Genomic DNA, 18,557 nt, shown 5'->3' with positions numbered 1-18,557 from the left:
AAGCTTGATCAGGAGGCCACTGGTTTGATCTTTTCCAGCAAGAAAGATTACCCAAGTAAATCTAGAAAAGTCATCAACAACAACAAGAGTGTATTTCATTCCCTCTAAGATCATGATAGGGATTGGACCAAACAATTCCAAAAGCAATAATACCAAACATCTTAATGTTTACTTACTACCTTTATTCTTAAAGCTAGATCTTACTTGTTTGCCAAGTTGACATGCAGAACATACATGATTCTTAACGAAACTAATATCAGGTAAACCATCAACTATATTCTGCTTCTTGATATTATTGATTGACTTGAAGTTAAGATGATTCAATCTTTTGTGCCATAACCTATTTTTATCACTCAGGGAGGCAACTAAACATGTAGGAACATTAACATGATCTTTGTTCCATGATACTTTGTAAGTGTTGCCTTCTATCTTTCCGGTTAAGACTATAGACTCATTAGCATCTTTAATTGTGCAGGTGTGCTTCTGAAAAGCTACTGAGTATCCATTATCGCATCGTTGACTAATACTAATTAAATTGTAACAGAGATTTTCAACCAAGAGCACATCATTAATAGTGATATTACCATGGATAATCTTACCCTTACCCACTGTTTTACCTTTTGAGTTGTCCCCAAAAGTTATCTTTCGTCCATTACAATTCATTATCTCTGAAAGTAGACTCTTTTGCCCAGTCATATGTCTGGAACATCCACTGTCCAGATACCATGTAGAGCTGATTATCTTGGCTTTTCTCTCTTGTTCCTGCAAACACAAGTTTTAGTAACTTGTACCCAATCTATTTGGGTCCAAGTCTTATCAGTCTTTTAGGAACCCACATTTGTACAATTTTAGGTGATCTTGTACTTCGGGTATCCCCAGAGATGCGTGCAACAAAAGGTCTATTAATGTTATTTCTAACAAAATGCATTTTAGGATGTTGTTCTTCCCTTCTGTTTTTATCGTCTGGTCTATATCTCTTCTGAACTTGTATACAATATAGTACTGGTAGTTTCTAACCTTCACAGAGGGTTGTCCTCCTGAGTTTAATCTTCTACTGGATCCAGCACTCTGATGGACTCTATTCTTAGGTTCAACGTAACCCAGACCATAATGTTTACTTCTGTTTGTCTGGTCTACAAACCTTTCAATTTGAACATTTGGTACTTCTGGTTTATGTAACATACTGGATTTAACAAAGTGAATGTATTTCCCTTTGGACATATCCAGTTTTGGCTTTGTACTTGTTTCAGAAGTGCTTTCATCATTACTGAATCTGAGACCACTCCTGTATCCAGATTGCTTCTGTAATTCTTGTATCTTTTCTAATGAAACAGAAGACTTATTCCATGCATTCACCAGTACCGATAGCTTCTGATTTTCATACATCATCGTATGATAATCTGCATTTACTCTGTCATTCTCAGTTCTCAATTTACTTATCTCAACTTCTAGATCAATGCAGTTGTTTTCTTGCAAGCAAGTGAACTTACTGATTTGATATTTCAAGTTTTGATTTTCAATTTTAACTTCCTCGAATGACTGAGAAAGTCTTGAGTACTCTTTTACCATATCATGCAATGCTTTAACTAAATCATTTCATGTAAATTCATCAGAATCTGATATAGGTGGGTTTTACGTGTTTTTCTTATTATGTGATATCTCATTGTGTTGCATTTATCATTTGCATTGCATGCATTTTGTGTTATTTTGACATAATTTATGTTTTCTTGTTGCTCATAAAACCCTTGGTTTAAAATGCAGGTGATTGTGAATAAACTGAAAATAAAGGGAAAAATTCGAGAGTCATCCACCCGGGCGCACATTTATGTCCGCCCGGGCGCCTGCAAGGTGTGAGAAAGAACAAGATTTGTGAAAGTCATCCGCCCGGGTGGAAACTTATGTCCGCTCGGGCGTGTAAATTAAAATTTTGATTCAAGATTTGCGAAAGTCATCCGCCTGGCGGAAAATTATGTCCGCCCAGGCGCGTTTGTAATTTTGGAAAGATTTTTGGACGATTTCTTCCCTTAATTCTGGATGGGGAGGATATGGAAGGGGGATTGGACGAAATTAGGGATTATTCAGCAGCCGCCACAAGTCTTGGAGAGGATTTTACGCTTGGATTGAATATTCAAAGATTTCCAGGCGTTGTTGTTGCGTCTTTCGTCAAATCTAGTATTTCTAATTTATTTTTTTTCTTTTAAACATTGTTGTGTTTATGTTTATTATGAATTCGAGTAGCTAAACATAAATATTTGTTGGGATTTTAGGGGATCCTACCCCGAACTCTGATTTAGTTAATTCATATTTCAATTGTTTGTTTATTCTTGATTGTGTTACTGTTTTTCATTGTATTGTTAGAGCGTAGCTAACTTTAACAACGTTTTATATTGCGAGTGAGTTCGAGAGAATAGCTTGTGATAGGAACAAGTAGCATAGTTCGTGGATCTACAATTTATATACACATATAAAATTGGATACGCGCCGATAGTCATAGTCCAGTAGGACGAAAACTAGGGGATTTCATAGATCGATATGCGATTCACTCTTGATAAATAATAAAGATATTTAATTACTTCATTGAGTAGAATTAGTTTGGCATAGCTCGAGAGGGCGTGTTCAATTGAATAGGAAATTCTGTCGGAAGCATACAATCAATATTGAAGGAATTAATAAATTAACAAGGGGTAGGTGAACTGAAATTCCCAACAAATCCATTTTTCATTGAATTTTAATCAATCATTCTAGATAGTATATCTCATTATTTAATTCCTGAATCTTTTTATTTGCATGTTTATTTGAGCATAGTAGTAATAAACAACCATTCAAATTTCGTTGCTAAAGATTTGATAACTGGAAATAATAATTGTCAAATACAGTTTTCAGTGGAATGATACTCGTACTCTCGTACATTATACTATTACTTGACATCGTGCACTTGCGATAAAATCTCGAGCATTCAAAACTGTATTTTATTGAGGATTCCACATTGCAAGTTTTGTTCGATCAAGTTTTTGGCGCCGTTTCCGGGGATTGTTAATTCACAATTTTATTTTTAGTTATTTTCTTTAGCATTGTTTCATTTTTATTAAATTAACACTCCATATTCTATTACAGATATCTCTTCTAGTGCATGCCAAAGTCACTTGATGTGGAGCTTGAGCAGTTCGACCCTGAAATTGAAAGAACTTTCCGCAGGAGAAGACAGCAGCAGAGACTGAAGGAACTGATGGAGAGGCACGAGCACAAGCATGAGGAGGAACACCATGATGATAGACATGTTGAGATGCCACGTCGCATACCGATGCTAGTGTATGCCCAGTCTTCTTTGGATGGATCACGCCCCAGCATTGTGAGGCCTATTGTGCGGGCAAACCACTTTGAAATCAATCCAGCTATAATTCAGATGATTCAGAATACAGTCCAGTTTGGAGGATCTGCAGTAGATGACCCAAACACGCACATCGCAGATTTTCTTGAAATTTGCGATACTTTTAAATTTAATGGAGTTTCTGATGATGCTGTTAGGTTGCGTTTATTTCCTTTCTCCTTACGTGACAAAGCTAAAGCATGGTTAAATTGTTTACATGTATGTTCGATTACCACATGGGAGGACATGGCGAAAGCGTTTCTCATTAAATACTTTCCTCCATCTAAGACCATGAAGCTGCGGGCAGACATCACTACATTTGCTCAATTCGAGCAGGAGTCTTTATATGAAGCATGGGAGCGTTTCAAAGATCTATTACGATGATGCCCTCATCACGAACTGCCACTTGGGTTAGTTGTTCAAACCTTTTACTATGGTTTGCTTACTCCTAATCATACTATGATAGATGTTGCTGCTTGTGGAAACCTCTTGAGAAACACTGCTGAGGAAGGATACAAGTTATTGGAGGATATGGCTGCTAGCAGCTATCATCCTCAATCTGAAAGGAACATCCAGCGAAGAAGCGCAGGAGTTCACCAGGTAACTGACCTTTCCGCTATTACTGCACAACTTTATGTCTTGAACAAGAAACTGGATGGTATGAATATAGGTGGCACGGCTATGCGTCTGCAAGAGATATTTTGTGAAAAATGCGGAGGAGAACACTATATTAAGGACTGTCAAGACAGTGGTCCTTTTTATGTGCAAGAAGGGGCATCAGTGAATCAAGTGGGAGTTCAAAACCGTCCAAGGAATGATCCGTACTCAAACACATATAATCCTGGATGGAGGCAACATCCCAACTTCTCATGGGGTGTTCAAAACAGTCAGAATCGACCACAGGGAGGACAAAAATATGGGAAACAACCAATGTACAGATCTGACCCTCCTAGAGAAGAAAATTCCAATTTAGAGCAGATGATGTCTAAGTTCATCTCATCTACTGAAACTAGACTCCAAAACCAAGATGCGTCGATAAAGGGGCTAGAGAATCAGATTGGACAGTTAGAAAAGATGATAGCAAGTAGAGAGCCGGGCACCTTGCCAAGTAACACAGAAACCAATCCAAAAGAGCAAGTGACGGCCATCGAGTTGAAGAGTGGGAAAGTTTTAAAGTCCAAGGAAAGGAAAGAAGTCAAGTACCGGAGGAACAGACTGAGTCATGAAAAGGTAAGTCTTCTAACTCAACACCAGCACCCACTGCACAATCTAAAATCGTTATCCCTCCACCTTTTCCTGCAGCATTGAGAAAGGCGAAATTAGATGCACAATTCGGTAAGTTCTTAGAAGTATTCAAGAAATTGCACATCAATATTCCCTTTGCTGATGCTCTGATGCAAATGCCAAGCTACGCCAAATTTATGAAGGAAATCTTAGCTAACTAGAGAAAATTGTAGGATCACATGACGGTTATTCTGACTGAAAATTGCTCTGCTTTGGTGCAAAACAAGATCCCACCGAAACTTAAGGATCCAGGGAGTTTTTCTATTCCGTACATGATTGGTGATGTTGTTTTTTATAAAGCTTTGTGTGATCTTGGTGCGAGTATTAATCTTATGCCGTTATCTGTATTCAGGAAACTCGGATTAGGAGAACCTAAGCCAACAAGGATGTCCTTGCAACTAGCAGACAGATCTGTCAAATACCCGCGATGAGTCATATAGGACGTCTTGGTAAAGGTGGACAAATTCATATTTCCTGCAGATTTTGTGGTACTTGACATGGAGGAAGACGTGGAGATGCCCTTGATTCTAGGGAGACAATTCCTTGCGACTGGCAAGGCCCTGATTGATGTTCAAAAAGGAAAGTTGAGATTGCGAGTGGGCGAGGAAAAAATTACTTTTGACGTTTTTAATGCTCTTAAGCACACACTGCACATTGATAATTGTTTTAGAATTGATGCTGTGGATTCACTTGTGTGTAATTTTGTGCATGATGCCATGAAAGACCCATTGGAAGCCACCCTCACAACTGAATTGAAGGAGGAAGACTTGGACGAAGAAAAAGCTGAAACAGTGGCATACTTTAATGCCAAATATCCATGGAGAAAGTCAATGAGAATGAGACTGGAGGATTTAGGAGAGCGAAGATATTTGACCCCTCCAAAGTCAAGCATCGAGGAACCACCGACGCTTGAGCTCAAGCCATTGCCTTCGCACCTAAAGTACATATACCTGGGTCAGAATAACACGTTACCTGTCATTATTTCTGCAGCTTTGACAGATGCTATGGAGGAAAAATTGTTGCAAGTTCTCAAAGCGCACAAAAAGGCATTTTCCTGGAAAGTGGCGGACATCAAGGGAATAAGTCCATCAATCTGCATGCACAAAATCTTGATGGAAGAAAAGTACTCACCCCTCGTGCAACCTCAAAGACGACTCAATCCAAAGATGCAAGAGGTAGTGAAGGCCGAAACTATTAAGCTTCTCGATGCAGGTATTATCTATACTATTTCAGATAGTGCATGGGTAAGTCATGTTCAATGTGTGCCTAAGAAAAGTGGGATTACGGTGATCACTAATGAAAAGAATGAACTTATTGCCACGCAGACTATTACAGGGTGGATAGTATGTATTGACTATAGGAAGTTGAATGATGCCATCCGTAAGGACCACTTTCCCCTTCTCTTTATTGATCATATGTTGGAGAGACAAGCGGGGCGTGAGTTTTACTGTTTTCTAGATGGCTATTCAGGGTATAACCAAATCACTATTGCACCTGAGGACCAAGAGAAAACCACTTTCACTTGTTCTTATGGAACATTTGCTTTTCGCCATATGCCTTTTGGTCTTTGTAATGCCCCTGCTACATTTCAGCGCTGCATGACTGCTATATTCCATGATATGGTTGAAACTTTTCTTGAAATATTTATGGATGACTTTTCTGTCTTTGGTGTAACGTTTGATGAGTGTTTGCAGAATATGAGCTCCGTGTTGCGAAGGTGCGAGGAGACAAACCTGGTGCTTAATTGGGAAAAGATCCACTTCATGGTACAAGAGGGAATTGTCCTAGGGCACAAGATTTCGGAACAAGGGATTGAGGTAGACAAAGCTAAAATAGAAGTCATCAAGAACCTACCACCACCAGCTTCAATAAAGGGAGTTAGAAGTTTTCTAGGCCACGCTGGTTTTTATCGGCGTTATATCAAAGATTTTTCTAAAATTGCCAAACCTCTATCTTCTTTACTTATGAAAGATGTGCCCTTTGAGTTTAATTTTGACTGTCTGCAGGCATACGAGGAGTTGAAGGAGCGCTTTGTGGGGACCCAAACCTAATTCATTTTCTTAATCATCATTAGGATCAGTTAATTACACTGGGTCTAAATTTTTTTTTTTAAAAATACATGAGTGTGCAACATATAATAATCAGTCTGAAATAATTATCGAAAGTAAAGTACAAATCTTGTACAACATATGTTCAGATCCACTAGTGTTCAACAACTACATCAAGTGCTGAAAATCAAATCTACTTCTAAGTCCGGATCTTCATGCTAATCTTGATCTCTCATCCTCTTCTCGACCCTGATCCTGTCTCACCTGTTGTCATGCACACATACAAACACAACAACAGCCGGATAACTCCGGTGAGAAATATATTCCCAGTATAAACAACGTATACATGCAATCATATAAACAGATATAAAAGCATGAAACAAATATCAATAACATGTATCACAATCTGAAAGACATGAATCGATAAAAAAATTGTAAATCAACTCTCGACTCTTAATCTCTGACTCGATTCTTCTCTAATATAGAGATCCCGGTTCCTGGACATTGGCACACTATATCGAATCTCAGCAATAGAAGTCGATCTGCTCCTAAGCAACATCGATATAAACCAAACATCCAGTGTCTTGGCACATCCGCCAAAGACTTGGCACCTCAGCCAATGACTAGGCACATCTGCCCATGACTCAATACATGCTTTGCTATAAATCAATAGACTAAGCATATCAATCTCATGAATTGCAAACATCAATGCAATAAAATAAAGTATGTGATTTTGGGAAACTCAAATCGGATCTAACTCAAGTCGTATCTTCCCGGTTCGACATTGATTTATACCTTTCTTTTGTCGATCTGACGAAGTCGAAGTCTCGAATTCGAAGCCTGTCAATACTCAATTTGGCAATGACAATATTGAGGAGTACAATATCAATATACAACTCAAATCAATACTGGATATAATCAGAACTCAATCTAATTCTATTTCGACAGCATAACTGCACATTCTCGATATACCCAGCAATACAATATCAGCAGATACAAATCTCAACAACTCATACTCAATCAAAAACACAATCTGATATCAAATCTGTATAATCTCAATCAAATTCAATCTGAAAATGATAACAATTTCATACGGTATCCGTTCTTCAATCCAGTTTCGATTATACAATGACAACAATCTCAGAAACAGATAATAACAGTCATATCATGATTCTCCCAACAATATATTTTCGAACCATATCAGAAAGTAATAAAACTTACGTCCTGTTGAAGTTCTTGTCGAGAGGAACACGGTACTACAGCCGGATTGAAATTCTAATGGGCGGATCTTCGCAACCAAATTCTAGTATCAAAAGGAATCGAAGCTTTCCCAGGGATTTCTCGTTCTTTTTTCTTGCCAAAGCTGAAGGAATAAAGTTATATTATATATAAGTTGCATGGTAAAGAAACGTGGCTTCATCTTCAATCTGCATGTCTCGCGCATATGCGCGACATCCTCCAGCGCATGTGCGCGAGACCTACTGGTCTCGGCATTCTTCCTTTCCTCAGCTCGCGCATATGCGCGTCCTCTCTTCGCGCATATGCGCGAGGTTCTCTTCCATGCTCGCGCATATGCGTGCATCCTGTCGCGCATATGCGCAGAGAACCTCGCGCATATGCGCCCTGCTTGGTAGCGCATATGCGCGAGGTGTTCAGTCCTCGCACATAACATGTCTTCTTTTATCTTCCCCGGTCTGATCCTTTCCGTCTATAATCATATCAATTATCAATAAATCATTTCAGATTACAATAATAAAATCTCGGGCATTACATGCTTGGTGACGACTCCTGTCTTGGTGGCACCTGATTGGAATCTACCCTTCGAGGTCATGTGCGATGCCAGTGATAGTGCGGTGGGGGATGTGCTTGGCCAGCAGCAAAAAAAGGTATTTCATACAATTTACTACGCAAGTAAGACCATAGACGAGGCTTAATTGAATTATGCAACAACTGAAAAGGAATTACTTGCAGTAGTATTTGCGCTTGACAAATTTCATTCATATCTTGTTTTGTTCAAAGTCATTATTTACGAAGACCACTCTGCACTGAAATATTTACTGGCTAAGAAAGATGCAAAGCCACGCCTAATTAGGTGGATTTTATTTTTACAAGAATTTGATCTCGAAATAAGGGATAAGAAGGGTGGCGAGAATGTGGTAGCGGATCACTTGTCTAGATTGGAGCTGATTAGTAATGACTGTGTTGATCATGCTATTAATGATTGGTTTCCTGATGAGCAGCTATTTGAGGTGAGACACTGTCCTTGGTATGCAAATTTCGCTAACTTTCTTGTCACAGGCACATCACCACCCAATCTATCGTTTCACCAACGAAAGAAATTCTTCTCTGACGTGAAATATTATTTTTGGGAGGAACCATTTTTGTTTAAGATTTGTGCAGATTCTATGATAAGAAGGTGTGTTGCAGAGGAGAAGTTTGGTCAAATTCTCAACTATTGCCATAACCGTGAGGTAGGTGGTCATTTTGGACCAACAAGGATGGCATCTAAGGTACTCGAATAAGGCTTCTATTGGCCAACTTTATTTAAAGATTTTCGTTCTTATGTGCTTGCCTGTGATAAATTCCAGCGGACAGGTAACATCTCTAACCGTCATGAAATTCCATTAAATAATATTCTTGAGTGTGAGGTTTTTGATGTGTGGGTGATAGACTTCATGGGACCGTTCCCCAGTTCGTTCACGAAAAAGTATATTTTGGTGGCGGTTGACTATGTGTTTAAGTGGGTAGAGTCAGAAGCATATGCCACTAACGATGCTCAAGTGGTCCTAAAATTTCTAAAGAAAATATTTTTAACAGGTTTGGGACACCACGAGCAATCATTAGTGATGGTGGCACCCATTTTTGCAACAAACTCTTTGAAAAACTTTTGAGCAAATATGGTGTTACACATAAGATCTCTACCCCCTATCACCCCCAGACGAGTGGTCAAGTGAAAGTGTCGAACCGAGAGATCAAGCGGATTTTAGAAAAAGTGGTAGGTGTCTGTCGAAAAGATTGGTCTGTAAGGTTAGATGATGCTCTTCAGGCATATAGGACTGCGTTCAAAATATCTATAGGCACTACACCATATAGGTTATTGTTTGGTAAAGCATGTCATCTACCTGTAGAGTTAGAGCATCGGGCATATTGGGCAACGAAAGCACTAAACTTTAACTTTACTGATGCAGGTGAACGACGTCTGCTTCAACTGGATCAGTTGGAGGAATTCCGTAATCTGGCGTAGGATCTCGCACTGTCATACAAAGAAAAGACAAAGAAGGCTCATGATAGGCGGATCATCGAAAGAGAATTCAAAGAAGGTGAAAATTTCCTGCTCTACAACTCCCGGTTGCGACTGTTTCCCGGAAAATTGAAGTCGCGATGGTCTGGTCCATTCATGATTTCCAAAGTATACCCATCGGGAGCTGTAGAACTGCAGGACGGAAAGGATGGGACATTTACGGTCAATGCCCAGCGACTGAAGCACTACATGGGTGGCACAATTGCGCCACAACTTGGAATCACCCGGTTCCAGGACAATCTGAACTAAAACTGACCGACAGTCAAGCTCACGACTATAAATTGAGAACTACCTCTTTTCCCTACTTAATTCGAGTTTATTATTTTAGTTTATGTGTTTATTTATTTATTATAAAAAATGGTGTAAAGCCGTGAAGCTTCCACCCGGGCACACTTTTATGTCCGCCCGAGCGGGTCGCTGAAATTTTTAAAAACCAGACTTTCTTTTCTTCTCCCCACTCGAAACCTAGCCGTCTCCTTCGATTTTTCCGCCCCTCCTCTCTCAATCTCGCTCAAATCAATTGTTTTGTGCAAATTTCAGGTACAATCTTGTATCTTCACCTTCACCAAGCATCAAGACGTCCATTTTCCGGCCACCACTGAATTTCTCCGGCCGTCGCTGCCATTTTCAGGCCGCCGCTGCAGCTGCCAACCACCATTGAATTCCGACAACACGCCTCCTACTCCGGGCTTCTTGTTCTTCACAAAGCATCAACGATGGCGCCTAAGAAAGCTCGGGTAAGTCACGATGCTTCTTCGTCATCATCTCATAATTCTCAGTTCTTTGTGAATACTGCTGCGAGGGAACGCTATGAACATGCGAAAATTCATCTAGCTCAGCTTCGAGAACGTGGTTTCCAACTTGTGCAATACATCTTTATTATAAATCAAATTGTGAATAGAAGATGGGGAAAATTGTGTAGCCAACCGCAAGCCGCGGTGGCACCGGTGGTGAGGGAATTCAATGCTAATGCGGCTGAGAGGAGCGATAGCAAAGCCTTTGTGAGAGGAAAGCTGGTAGATTTTAGTTCGATAGAAATTAATAGGGTGCTTGAGACACCGACTGTGGATGATTCGGTATATGTGGCATGGGCAGCAGAACCCAACTTAGACCTGATGATACGCAGAATCTGCTATTCGAGGTCTCCGTGGAAGACACCTGGATCGTACATTTGTTTCGCCGAGAAAAATTTGTTAGTCTCGGCTGCGATGTGGTATGCATTTCTGGCCACACGATTGATGCCAGTCGGGCACACTAGCGAAGTACAGAGGAAGAGGGGAGTGTTGCTCTATGCACTGATGGCCTAGTTGCCAATCAATGTGGGTAGGATTATTCATTCCCAGATCCAGTTGAGCACTCATAATCCGAATGTGGCATTATTCTTTGCCCACATCATCACTGAGCTGTGTGCAGGCGCTGGGGTCATTTTTCAGGATGATGATGAATGGTTGCCACCGACCAAGGCCCTTGATGACGCTAGTTGGCTACAGAAAATAGCAGTACGACGGAAGGCTTTCCCGCAGTTTGGCCCTATTTGAGACAGCTTGACTTTCGATCCACTGCCACAGCAGCCCCCACCACCGGCCCCGCGACCTCGACGTCAGCTTCTTCATGATCGGATGGACGAATTTGCTGCATTCGCTGATCATCAGTTACAGTGGCAGGCTATGAGTCAGACATATCAGACTGCTACTGATGCCATGTTGCGTCTGTCCCTGAGCCACGGTGGTATTGACCCCGCCCTTCTGCCACCACCCATGCCAGCTTTCCCGCCACCATTTCAGTTTCACTATGCCGATGCACCAGAGCCAAAAGCTGGCGTCATTCCCCCAGAGGTGCACGTGGAGGATGATCTTTGAGAGGGGAGTCACTTCTGTCCCTTCTTTTTATTTCTTTCATTTCGTTTAGATCCTTTTGTTTATTTCTATTTCTGTTGCATGCTTAGGTCATCTTGCATCTATTTTGTTATGAACTATCTGTCTCTTTTTCTATCGTCTGTTGTATTGGGGACACTGCTCGACTTTAGTATTGGGGGGTGGATGGGTGTTGTTTTGTGTGTTCATTTTTAGTGTTTTGTTGGTTATATTTGTTGGCATTTAGTTTTAGTTGTTTTTCATTGGTGTGTGTGTCAGCCGACAGTGTTCGAAGTAGTATGCGTTAGCCTAGGATGATTAAGAGGTGATGAGACATGCCCTGTCGATCGTGAACTCGCACTTCTTTAGCACATACTGTGGTGAAGACATGAAGTTTTATTTAAAACATTAAATTCTATTCACATGAATGTTAGAACTAGAAGCATGCATGATAAGATTGTGAAAATTTAAAATCAAAGTGGGGAACGAAGAGGTTTGTGTTAGAGTAGGTGCCCGTCGAACCAAGTGTTGGCCGAGTGTTCACAATGAAACTCTATGTATAAACAATCTTTATTTTAATAATATTTGAAATTATTATTGGCACATCTTTATCTGAATACTCATGCTAGTTGCATAGATAAAGCCCTTGAATATACACATAGTAGAAAGAATATGAGATGCTCATATGATGAGTATCATGAAACTCATATTTGGAATACTGTATATTCTAAACAGTTCCTAGTCGATTCAGCCGCCGCTAAGAAGGATATAGGCCGCTCGAGTTCGAGACTAGTATCTGCGATGTGAGTACCATGTTTCATTGGTAGGGGACATTGTGATGTCCGAGCATGCAGATAGGTGCTCCTGGTAGAGTGCACTGAACAACCCTCCATAAAGGACTTTCCAAGTGGTTCTCACTTATCGAGTGGAAACGTCCTAGTTTATGGTTGTACACCATTAGTCCTTATGACCCGGGACAACATTGAGACTCTATGTGCTAGAATTACACTTTGACTTGTTTACCAACTCTCATGGGGTCATCAGGTGGCAAGGTTGGGTGTTCTGTCGAAACATATAGGAGTCGATGCATTGTAGTCGGGGATTCACCGCTTACCTTCGGGTATGGATATCCTATGTGTTCTCATGTGTATATAGGTTGAAATCTCTGATCAGAATATGGTGGTAATTATGAAAGGGGTTTCATAGATTACACCATCGATGCAACTACGACATGACACATAGTATCGATTCATTGACAACTCTCGATATACCAATGGTTGTCGAATCGGTCGGGATATATGAGTTGAAGGGACCGTACTGTACGCTAACCATAATTGAATGGTTCTTGCAGGCACTATCATTTGATACCTAGGGAATCATGTAAGCGATGCTGCTAGGCGTTTAACATGATTGGTTGGGTACTATCAGACTTGAGTTCTGACATTCTTGTTATCAAGGAGTTGATAAGTAAGAATGGAGCAATTGGGGTATGCTTATATAAGAACATGTTTAGTCCGAATCACATGGAGATGTGAACCCACGGCTAGTTGTATCAATGAACCATTGAGGGCCACACAAGTACTAGCTTTCTAGATCCCATTGGGAAGTAAAATAGTTCAATGTGTTGAACGACTTATAAATGAGTTTATAAGCGTAAGAAAAATAGAAGTATGACTTCTATGAGAGAAATGTAATTTTTAATTTATGGAAGTGTTCCTAAATTAAAAGTTGGCCAAATAAATAATGTATTTGAAAATTGTGATTTTCATAAACACTATTATGGACTAAATTAAATTAATTCAAGTGTTGAATTAATTAAACACTAGTGGGCCTTGTAGAGTCCAAATAATTAAATTAATTCAAGTGCTGAATTAATTAAATCATATTGGGTCTTGTAGAGCCCAATAGTAAAATAATTATTCAACTAGTGACTTGAGTAAATTCAAGTAATGTTTAATTAGTCTCAAATTTGTTTGAGATAATTAAATTAAGTCCATGGATTTTTAATTGTTAAAAATCAAATAAAAATGCATGCATGGGAGGTGAAGAGTTGGGAGACACACATACACGTTCAGGTTTTATTTGAAACAATGTCTAGACCAAGGAAAGTGCGAACAGTTGTGCTTTTACGTTGATCGACAAGGGAACATGTTGAGTTTCACTGAGGCTAATTGATGATTATGAATTTACTGTCGAGCTACTTTGTGTCTTGTCCCGTTTTGTCATGTCACCTATTTTGCTTGAGGGCGAGCAAAAGGTTAGTATTGGGGGTTGATATAGGTGGGTTTTACGTGTTTTTCTTATTCTGTGTGTAACGCCCCAGATTCAACGACTGTCCTCACTGTACCAAGAAGAGTCTTTCCAGCGTGCTTATGTCCTCACTCACACGCATCTTGGAAAACTTTCCAAAGGGTCACCCATCCTAAAACTGCCCCAAGTCAAGCACGCTTAACTTTAGAGTTCTTATGTGACGAGCTACCGAAAAGAAGATGCACCTTCTTGATATGAGTAGTACATATCAAATCTTTTTAAGCCTTCTTCAACTGTACAGTCCATTACATTGAACAGTTTCGGAATCCCACTCATTCCGGTGTGGGATCGGTTCATTCATGTTCCCTCCACCTAGAAGCCTGCAGGTGCCGCTCATTGTCCGTGCAACCTCATGGCACCGACGATCACCCCCGGCCCTCTTCGGCCCCGGGCCTCACATGCCCACCAGTTTCCGCTTGGTTCGTCCCCAAACCACACCGTACTAATAGAGGTCGGCTCTGATACCAACTGTAACGTTCCAGATTCAACGACTATCCTTACTGTACCAAGACGAGTCTTTCCAGCGTGCTTATGTCCTCACTCACACGCACCCTGGAAAACTTCCCAGGAGGTCACCCAACTCAAAATTGCCCCAAGTCAAGCACGCTTAACTTTAGAGTTCTTATGTGACGAGCTACCGAAAAGAAGATGCACCTTCTTGATATGAGTAGTACATATCAAATCTTTTTAAGCCTTCTTCAACTGTACAGTCCATTACATTGAACAGTCTCGGAATCCCCCTCATTTCGGTGTGGGATCGGTTCATTCATGTTCCTTCTACCTAGAAGCCTGCCAGGAGCCGCTCATTGTCCGTGCAACCTCATGTCACCGGCGATCACCCCCCGCTCTTTTCGGCCCTGGGCCTTACAATGTGATAGCTCATTGTGTTGCATTTATCGTTTACATTGCATGCATTTTGTGTTATTTTGACATAATTTATGTTTTCTTGTTGCTCATAAATCCCTTGATTGAAAATGCAGGTGATTCTGAATAAACTGAAAATAAAGGGAAAAATTCGAGAGTCATCCGCCCGGGCGCACATTTATGTCCGCCCGGGTGCCTGCAAGGTGTGAGAAAGAACAAGATTTGCGAAAGTCATCCGCCCGGACAGAAATTTATGTCCGCCCGGGCGCGTCAATTAAAATTTTGATTCAAGATTTGCGAAAGTCATCCGCCCGGGCGGAAACTTATAACCTCCCGGGCGCGTTTGTAATTTTGGAAAGATTTTTGGACGATTTCTTCCCTTAATTCTGGATGGGGAGGATATGGAAAGGGGATTGGACAAAATTAGGGATTATTCAGCAGCCACCACAAGCCTTGGAGAGGATTTTGCGCTTGGGTTGAAGATTCAAAGATTTCCGGGCATCGTCGTTGCGTCTTTCGTCAAATCTACTATTTTTAATTTAGTTTTTATCTTTTAAACATTGTTGTGTTTATGTTTATTATGAATTCGAGAAGCTAAACTTAAATATTTGTTGGGATTTAAGGGGATCCTACCCCAAACTCTGATTTAGTTAATTCATATTTCAATTGTTGGTTTATTCTTGATTGTGTTACTGTTTTTCATTGTGTTGTTAGAGCATAGCTAACTTTAACAACGATTCATATTGCGAGTGAGTTCGAGAAAATAGCTTGTGATAGGAACGAGTAGCATAGTTCGTGGATCTATAATTTACATAGACATATGAAATTGGATACGCGCCGATAGTCATAGTCCATTAGTGTGAAAACTAGGGGATTTCATAGACCGATCTGCGATTCACTCTTGATAAATAATTAAAGACATTTAATTACTTTATTAAGTAGAATTAGTTTGGCATAGCTCGAGAGGGCTTGTTCAATTGAATAGGAAATCCTGTCGGAAGCATACAATCAATATTGAACGAATTAATAAATTAACAAGGGGTAAGTGAACTGAAATTCCCTACAAATCCATTTTTCATTGAATTTTAATCAATCATTCTAGATAGTATATCTCATTATTTAATTCCTGAATCTTTTTATTTGCATGTTTATTTGAACATAGTAGTAATAAACAACCATTCAAATTTTGTTGCTAAAGATTTGATAACTGGAAATAATAATTGTCAAATACAGTCTTCAGTGGAACGATACTCGTACTCTCGTACATTATACTATTACTTGACATCGTGCACTTGCGATTAATTTTCGAGCATTCAAAACCATATTTTATTGAGGATTCCACAGTGCAAGTTTTTCTCGATCAGAATCAAAATCAAATACCTCTCCAGATGTCGAGGCTGATTCAATATTCGCCATGAGACACTTGATTTCTTCTTCATCGCTATCGCTGGAATGGCCATCTGAGTCAGAAGACTCAGAGCTAGAATCTGCCCATTTGGATTTTGTGGAGCTCAAAATCAGTATACGTAAAACCCGTGCATTTATTTAATTTGTTAAATTAATTATTTAAGTTTAAAATAATTTTAGAGATACATGATTTATGAAATTTCATTATTTTAATTATTTATGTTTATTTGGTGCACGTTAAAATGTTTTTTCGAGTTTATGTTTCAGGTGAATATTCGAAGCGGGATCGAGAGAAAGAGACCGGTGACGATTTTGGCCATTTTGAAAATGTGATATTTTATTTCAAGTGAAGAAAATGACACTTTTAAATGATTTATGAAGTTTTAACATTTTAAAGCCTAATTTAATTATTAGATGATTTTAAGATTTAGACTTTTAAAGTTTATCAATCGTGGATTTTATTTTAATTGGGGATTTTAGTAAATTTATTATGGGATTAGAATTTTATTAACTTGATAATTAGTTTAACATTTTAATTGGCATGATTAATTAATTAATTAAACAAATTTTCTCTTAATTAAAACACACACACACAACACACATATATTCACGTATACACACACCACACACATAAACATTACCTGGTCAACTCCTTTACTCTATTATGGTAAGAAGAGAAGAGAAGTTTTCTTGAAACTCTTTTTCAGCAGCCTCCATATCACCATCTTCCTCTCCAAATTTCCTTCAATAATCTTTCGTTGATTTAGCAACAAAAATCGTGCCTCAAGTCGCTCGGATCATTTCCCGCACCGTGTCGTTGATATTCACCGTATCGTGAGTTTTAAATATCAAAGGCATGTATATTCTTTCGTTTTATGCATCAATCTTGTCATAGTAGATATTTTGATGTATGTTATGCGTGAAAGTTTGATTATTATGAGCAAAGTTTGAGCGATTATGCATTGAATCGATTTCTGAAACAATTTAGATCTCAAAAGAGGTTTTTGCTGTCACTTAGAATCCTGTGTAATTTCGGTTCGTTTTCTGAAATTATGTTCAACATAAAAAACATAGATCTTTTTGATACCTTCGATTTGATATAAAATTCGTAATTTTTAAACAAAAAACGAGTGAGTTATGGTTGTTATTGTGTGACTTCTCAAACCTGCGATCTTATGAAAATGATGTTCATCATGTTTTGAAGTTTTTGAGTTGTAGGCTTCGTTGGGCACCGCCGATCTTGTGTTACTGCATTTAGTTATGTTATGGGATGTGTTTAGGTGTTATTTGGTGGTTCGTTTGGGTCGGGATTGGCTTGGGATGTAATAGAAGTCGTAGGAAGCGAAACGATGTCGAATTACGGGTTATTGTGGTATTGAAGTTGCTTGTCGATGCTTGGGGACGTTTGGGGCATTTGTACGGGTTTGAATCAAGGTAATAGTATCCTAGGATGAGTCTTGAGGTGTTGATTCATGGTCCTTAGGCTTGGGTTGAAAGAATGAATCATTAAGTTAGTGAATTTTCGTGAATTTTCATGTCCATCATGTACCCGGACCCCTTCCCGGACCTCGACACGGAATCCGTGTCCTTTTTTATTCGAAAATACGAAATTTTCGTGCCTACCCGGACCCCTACACAGGGTCCGTGTACCCCCTTCTTAAATTTTTTTTTTTTTAAAATACTTTTTTTTTATTTTTTTTATATTTGCTTTGGGGTTCTATATCATGGTTTAGTACGATGGTTAAAATTTATTTATCTAAAAATATAGGATTTGTTTTGGGGTTCTATATCATGGCTTAGTACGATTATTAAACGAGGTTAAGTCCCGAGAGATTTAGAATGTCATAAGCTATTTATTTACTTCGGTGGTGGGCACGAGAACCTACGTCTAAGCTATGAAAGATAAGTGTTTGAACTCATGTTAGTATGTTGTAGCAGCGGCCCCAAGCGAGATCCAACGAATCCCTCAACGCCAAGTAAGTATGTTCGACGTGCAAAAGAAAATATTTTAAGTTTTTGAGGTATGCTAAATGTCTCGTGACCAAATTATGAATGGGTTTGGAAGTCGGTGAACGTGGTCGAGGACCTCTCCACCCCGTTAAAGCATGAACGAGTTTAGATCA

The 18,557-nt window shown here is 39.4% G+C and overlaps 1 non-coding gene across 1 annotated transcript; it reads right to left on the bottom strand.

The window, feature by feature from the left end:
- Positions 1-3,662: 3,662 nt before the first annotated feature.
- On the bottom strand, positions 3,663-3,768 carry LOC142541191 (small nucleolar RNA R71). Its single transcript, XR_012819258.1, has one exon. It is a non-coding gene; the product is annotated as a small nucleolar RNA R71 (small nucleolar RNA).
- Positions 3,769-18,557: the final 14,789 nt, after the last annotated feature.

Source organism: Primulina tabacum, chromosome 3 (genome assembly GCF_025594145.1).
Source record: "Primulina tabacum isolate GXHZ01 chromosome 3, ASM2559414v2, whole genome shotgun sequence".
Taxonomy (NCBI): Eukaryota; Viridiplantae; Streptophyta; class Magnoliopsida; order Lamiales; family Gesneriaceae; genus Primulina; species Primulina tabacum.
This window is presented reverse-complemented; position numbering and strand designations above follow the sequence as displayed.